This window comes from Abrus precatorius, unplaced genomic scaffold (assembly GCF_003935025.1).
Source record: "Abrus precatorius isolate BTA unplaced genomic scaffold, Abrus_2018 Scaffold1, whole genome shotgun sequence".
Taxonomy (NCBI): Eukaryota; Viridiplantae; Streptophyta; class Magnoliopsida; order Fabales; family Fabaceae; genus Abrus; species Abrus precatorius.
The window spans coordinates 9,054,600-9,061,615 of NW_020874291.1; the positions used below are offsets into that span (position 1 = coordinate 9,054,600).

The window sequence follows — 7,016 nt, forward strand, 5'->3', positions numbered from 1 at the left end:
GCGTTCCTTAGCGACTCATCAAAAAAGGACCTAGGGGAGACCCAAATTGGAATTTGGGCCCAAAGGCGCCAGGAGGTGAGAAAGAGACAAGGAACTCTTCCTATTAGTCCTACCAGTCACTTCCAAGGTGTTTCAGTGGCCCGAGATGAGTTTTGCATGCGTTCTTTAGCGACTCATCAAAAAAGGACCTAGGGGAGACCCAAATTGGAATTTGGGCCCAAAGGCGCCAGGAGGTGAGAAAGAGACAAGGAACTCTTCCTATTAATCCTAGCAGTCAGTTCCAAGGTGTTTTAGTGGCCCGAGATGAGTTTACCATGCGTTCCTTAGCGACTCAACAAAAGAGGACCCAGGTGAGACCCGAATTGGAATTTAGGGCCAAAGGCGCCAGGAGGCGAGAGAGAGACATGGAACTCTTCCTATTAAACCTAGCAGTCACTTCCACGGTGTTTTAATGGCTCGAGATGAGTTTTGCACGCGTTCCTGAGTGACTCAGCACTAGAGGACCCAAGCGAGACCCAAGTTGGAATTTGAACCCAGAGGCGCCAAGAGGCGCGAGAGAGACAGGGAACTTTTCCTATTAGTCCTAGCAGTCACTTCCAAGGTGTTTCTGTGGCCCGAGATGAGTTTTGTACGCGTTCCTTAGCGACCTAGCAAAAGAATACCCAGGCAAGACCCAAACTGTAATTTGGGCCCAAAGGCACCAGGAGGCGATAGAGAGACAGAGAACTCTTCCTATTCCAGTCACTTCCAAGGTGTTTCAGTGGCCCGAGATGAGTTTTGCACGCGTTCCTTAGCTACTCAGCAAAAGAGGACCCAGCCGAGACCCAAATTGGAATTTGGGCCAAAAGGCGCCAGGAGATGAGAGAGAGACAGGGAACTCTTCCTATTAGTCCTAGCAGTCACTTCCTAGGTGTTTAAGTGGCCTGAGATGAGTTTTACACGTGTTCCTTAGCGACTCAGTAAAAGAGGACCCAGGCGAGTCCCCAATTGGAATTTGGGCCCAAAGGTGCCAAGAGGAAAGAGACAGACAGGGAACTCTTCCTATTAGTCCTAGCAGTCACTTCTAAGGTGTTTAAGTGGCATGAGATGAGTTTTGCATGCTTTCCTTAGCGACTCAGCAAAAGAAAACCCAAGCGAGACACACATTGGATGTTGAGCCCAAAGGCGCCAGGAGGCGAGAGAGAGACAGAGAACTCTTCCTATTAGTCCTAGCAGTCACTTCCAAGGTGTTTAAGTGGCCCGAGATGAGTTTTGCACGCCTTCCTTAGCGACATAGCAAAAGAGGACCCAGGCGAGTCCCAAATTGGAATTTGGGCCCAAAGGCAGCAGGAGGCGAGAGAGAGAAAGGGAACTATTGCTATTAGTCCTAGCAGTCACTTCCAAGGTGTTTGAGTGGCCCGAGATTAGTTTTGCACGCGTTCCTTAGCGACTCAGCAAAAGAGGACCCAGGCGAGACACAAATTGGAATTTATGCCCAATGGCGCCAGGAGGCGAGAGAGAGAAAGGGAACTCTTCCTATTAGTCCTAGCAGTCACTTCATGGGTGTTTCAGTGGCCGGAGATGAGTTTTGCACGCGTTCCTTAGCGACTCAGCAAAAGAGAACTTAGGCAAGATCCAAATTGGAATTTAGGCCCAATGGCGCCAGAAGGCCAGAGACAGACAGGGAACTCTTTCAATTAGTCCTAGCAGTCACTTCCAAGGTGTTTCAGTCGCCTAAGATAAGTTTTACACGAGTTGCTTAGCGACTCAGCAACAGAGGACCCATGTGAGACCCAAATTGGAAATTGGGTCCAAAGGCGTCAGGAGGCAAGAAAGAGACAGGGAACTGCTCCTATTATTCCTAGCAGACACTTCGAAGGTGTGTCAGTGGCCAGTGATGACTTTTGCACATGTTCCTTAGCGTCTCAGCAAAAGAGGACGCAGGCGAGACCCAAATTGGAATTTGGGGCCAAACATGCCAGGAGGCGAGAAAGAGACATGGAACTCTATCTATTAGTCCTAGCAGTGATTTCCAAGGTGTTTCAGTGGCCCAAGATGAGTTTTGTACACGTTCCTTACCTACTCAGCAAAAGAGGACCCAGGCGAGACCCACATTGGAATTTAGGCCAAAAGGCGCCAGGAGGCGGGAGAGAGACAGGGAACTCTTCCTATTAGTCCTAGCAGTCACTTCTAAGGTGTTTAAGTGGCCCGAGATGAGTTTTGCACGCTTTCCTTAGCGACTCAGAAAAAGAGGACCCAAACGAGACCCAAATTGGAATTTGGGCCGAAAGGTGCCAGGATGCAAGAGAGAGACATGGAACTCTTCCTATTAGTCCTAGCAATCACTTCTAAGGTGTTTAAGTGGCCCGAGATGAGTTTTGCACGCTTTCCTTAGCGACTCAGAAAAAGAGGACCCAAACGAGACCCAAATTGTAATTTGGGCCCAAAGGCGCCAGGAGGCGAGAGAGAGGCAGGGAACTCTTCCTATTAGTCGTAGCAGTCACTTCCAATGTGTTTAAGTGGCCCGAGATGAATTTTACACGTGTTCCTTTGCGACTCAGCAAAAGAGGACCCAGGCGAGACACAAATTGGAATTTATGCCCAATGGCGCCAGGAGGCGAGAGAGAGAAAGGGAACTCTTCCTATTAGTCCTAGTAGTCACTTCATGGGTGTTTCAGTGGCTGGAGATGAGTTTTGTAAGCGTTCCTCAGCGACTCAGCAAAAGAGAACTTTGGCGAGATCCAAATTGGAATTTAGGCCCAATGGCGCCAGAAGGCCAGAGACAGACAGGGAACTCTTCCAATTAGTCCTAGCAGTCACTTCTAAGGTGTTTCAGTCGCCTAAGATAAGTTTTACGCGAGTTGCTTAGCGACTCAGCAACAGAGGACCCATGTGAGACCCAAATTGGAATTTGGGTCCAAAGACGTCAGGAGGCTTGAGAGAGACAGGGAACTGTTCCTATTATTCCTAGCATACACTTCCAAGGTGTTTCAGCGGCCAGTGATGACTTTTGCACGTGTTCCTTAGCGTCTCAGCAAAAGAGGACGCAGGCAAGACCTAAATTGGAATTTGGGCCCGAAGGCGCCAGGAGGTGAGAGAGAGACAAGGAACTCTTCCTATTAGTCCTAGCAGTCACTTCCAAGGTGTTTCAGTGGCCCGAGATGAGGTTTGCACGCTTTCCTTAGCGACTCAATAAAAGAGAACCCAGGCAAGACACAAATTGGAATTTGGGGCCAATGGCGCCAGGATGCGAGAGAGAGAAAGGGAACTCTTCCTATTAGTCCTAGCAGTCACTTCATCGGTGTTTCAGTGGCCGGAGATGAGTTTTGCACGTGTTCCTTAGTGACTCAGCAAAAGAGGACTCAGGCGAGATCCAAATTGGAATTTAGGCCCAATGGCGCCAGAAGGCGAGAGACAGACAGGGAACTCTTCCAATTAGTCCTAGCAATCACTTCCAAGGTGTTTCAGTCGCCCAAGATGAGTTTTGTACGGGTTCCATAGCGACTCAGCAAAAGAATACCCACGCAAGACCCAAATTGGAATTTAGGCCCAACGGTGCCAGGAGGTAAGAGGGAGATAGGGAACTCTTCCTATTAGTGCTAGCAGTCACTTACAAGGTGTTTCAATGGCCCGAGATGAGTTTTGCACGTGTTCCTTAACGACTCTGCAAAAGAATTCCCAGGCAAGACCCAAATTGGAATTTGGGCCCAAAGGCACCAGGAGGCGAGAGAGAGACACGGAACTCTTCCTATTAATCCTAACTCTTCTATAATCAGGCCAATTATTCAAGCCAACCATTTTGAGATTAAACCTGCTTTATTACACTTAGTCCAACAAGATCAGTTTTCTGGTGGAAATTCTGATGATCCTAACTTACATATTTCAAATTTTCTACAGCTATGTGACACCATAAGAATAAATGGGGTTAGTGAAGAAGCCATCAGACTGAGACTATTTCCTTTTTCCTTGAGAGATAGAGCAAAATGCTGGTTACAAGCTCAACCACAAGGAAGCATCACAACCTGGACAGAACTTGTGAATAAGTTTTTAACCAAGTACTTCCCTCCATCCAAAGCTGCTAAGTTGAGAGGAGAAATTACATCCTTTGTGCAGCAAGAAGGAGAATCATTGTATGAAGCTTGGGAAAGATACAAAGAACTGCTTAGAAGGTGTCCACATCATTGTATTCCAGAATGAATGCAATTAGAGACTTTTTATAATGGGATGAATGCAGTAACAAGAACAATGGTTGATGCTGCTGCTGGAGGTTCATTAAATACAAAGTCCTTAGAAGAAGCTCAAAGGATTATTGACATGATGGCATCTTCAATGTATCAGAATTCAAACTCAAGGAATCAAGGAAGAAACTCTGGTCATGAAGCTAAAGTTCTGGAAACTTTTCTTGCACAAAATCAGCTACAAAATCAAATGTTTTCAGAACAATTAGCTGCCTTAACACAACAAATCAACAATCTGCAAACAGGGAGTGTGCCTGCCAGTCAGCTAAGTTGTGATTTTTGTGGAGGAAACCATGCAAATGGTGCATGTGAGGCATCCACAAGTGAACCACAAGAGCAAGTGAATTATATGAATAATTTTCAGAGACAACAACCATCATATCCCCCTGGATTTCAATTTTCGAATAATAGAACTCAGCAGTATTCTAATTGGAATAATCAATACTCTGCTGCAAAGAATTCTAATTCAAATTTGCCTTTTTCTAATGCAAGTCCAACAACACAACAGCCTTATTTTTAGAGGAATCCATCCACTCAACCTCAAGGAAATCAGAAATTTTCCAGACCTATGAATGAGAGGTTGACTGAGATGGAAGAAACTACGCTGCAATTCATGAAGGTGACTCAAACAAGCTTCAAAAACCAGGAAGCTTCCATGAAGAAACTAGAGACACAGATTGGACAATTAGCTGAACAATTATCCAGCAGGGATGAAGGAAGATTTCCAAGCAATACAGTAATCAATCCTAAAGAGCAATGTCAAGCCATAACTACAAGGAGTAGAGCTGTAGTTGCAAGCCCTAAACCAGCAGAAAAGAAAGTGAATGATGTAGTAGAAAGAAATATTGAACAAGATCTGCAACAAGGAAATTTTAAGCTATTGAAGAAAGACCATTCAAAAGAAAAAGAAAAAGTTCCCATGAATTCTGAAAGGAAAACCAAAAAGCAACTCTTTGAGGAAGCTTGTAAGCCAATAGACCCAGAAAAATACAAGAGGCTACCCTATCCTCAAAGAGTCCAAAATCCTAAACAAGAGGAACAATTTGAAAGGTTTATGAATGTCTTTAAGAAATTACAAATTAACATTCCTTTTGCAGAAGCTTTGGAGCAAATGCCTTCATATGCAAAGTTCATGAAAGAACTACTTTCCAGAAAAAGGAAGCTAGAGCATGACAAAACAGTACCTTTGACAGAGGAGTGCAATGCCATTCTCAAGAGAAAGCTTCCTCAAAAGTTGAAAGATCCTGGATCATTTAGCATTCCTTGTGAAATAGGAAACTGCACTGTGGGAAGAGCATTGTGTGACTTGGGAGCAAGCATAAATCTGATGCCATTAGCTGTTCTACAGAAACTTGGAATAGAGGAAGTGAAGCCTACCAACATTACACTGCAGCTAGCTGATAGATCATACACTTATCCATATAGAGTTGTTGAAGATTTATTAGTTAAAGTTGATAAGTTCATTTTTCCTGCAGATTTTGTAATTCTGGACATGGAGGTGGATTCTAACATTCCTTTGATCCTAGGGAGGCCATTTCTTGCAACTGGAAGAGCTTTAATAGATGTGCAAAAAGGTGAACTTATGCTTCGAGTTCAAGATGAGAAGGTAATATTTAATGTGTTTGAAGCTTTAAAATATCCAGTTGAAGATAATACATGTATGAAGATAGATATACTGGATACTTTCATTACACAACACCATATGAAAGATTTTGATGAAATTGCTGTGTTAGAAGAGATAATATCTGCAGGGAATGACAAATCTGAAACTCTAAATGAAGAAGATATCATGGAAATACAGCAGCAATTGGAAGCTCTGCCAATTCAAAAACCTGCAGAAAATATAGTGAAAGAAGAGCTGAAAAAGGATGCTAAAGAAGAAGAAAAGCAAAGGCTAGAACTGAAACAACTCCCTTCACACTTGCGGTATGCATTTCTGGATGAGAATCATGAAAATCCAGTCATCATCAATAATGAACTTAAGGAAGAACAAGAGGAAAAATTGCTCAGAATTTTGAGAGAACACAAATCTGCAATTGGCTGGAGTATTGCAGACCTGAAATGTATAAATCCTTCATTTTGTAAGCACAGAATTTTATTTGAAGAGAATTTCAAACCTGTTGTGTAGCCACAAAGGAGGTTAAACCCAGCCATGAAAGAGGTAGTTAAAAAAGAGGTCATAAAGCTGTTAGATGCAGGAATAATATACCCAATTTCTGACAGCAATTGGGTAAGTCCAGTCCAAGTTGTTCCAAAGAAAGGTGGTATGACAGTGGTACCTAATGAAAAGAATGAACTTGTCCCTACTAGGACTGTGACTGGATGGAGAATGTGCATAGACTATAGAAAATTAAATGATGCAACTAGAAAAGACCATTTTCCACTACCATTTGCAGATCAAATGTTAGAAAGACTTGCTGGACATTCATTTTATTGTTTTCTTGATGGGTATTCAGGATATAATCAAATAGTTGTAGATCCTTTAGATTAAGAGAAAACTGCATTTACATGTCCATTTGGAGTCTTTGCATATAGGAGAATGCCATTTGGTTTGTGTAATGCCCCTGTCACTTTTCAAAGATGCATGCTTTCTATTTTTTCTGATATGGTAGAAAACATCATAGAAGTGTTCATGGACGATTTCTCTGTTTTTGGTGATTCTTTTGATGATTGTTTAGCTAATCTATCCACTGTTTTGCAGAGATGTCAAGATACTAACCTTGTGTTAAATTGGGAGAAGTGCCATTTCATGGTACAAGAAGGCATTGTCCTTGGTCACAAAATTTCAGAGAAAGGAAT

General features: G+C 43.3%; 1 non-coding gene across 1 annotated transcript; it reads right to left on the bottom strand.

Moving 5' to 3' along the window:
• Positions 1-4,059: 4,059 nt before the first annotated feature.
• LOC113861734 lies at positions 4,060-4,166 on the bottom strand. The gene has a single exon (XR_003504322.1). It is a non-coding gene; the product is annotated as a small nucleolar RNA R71 (small nucleolar RNA).
• Between the last annotated feature and the right edge of the window lie 2,850 nt (positions 4,167-7,016).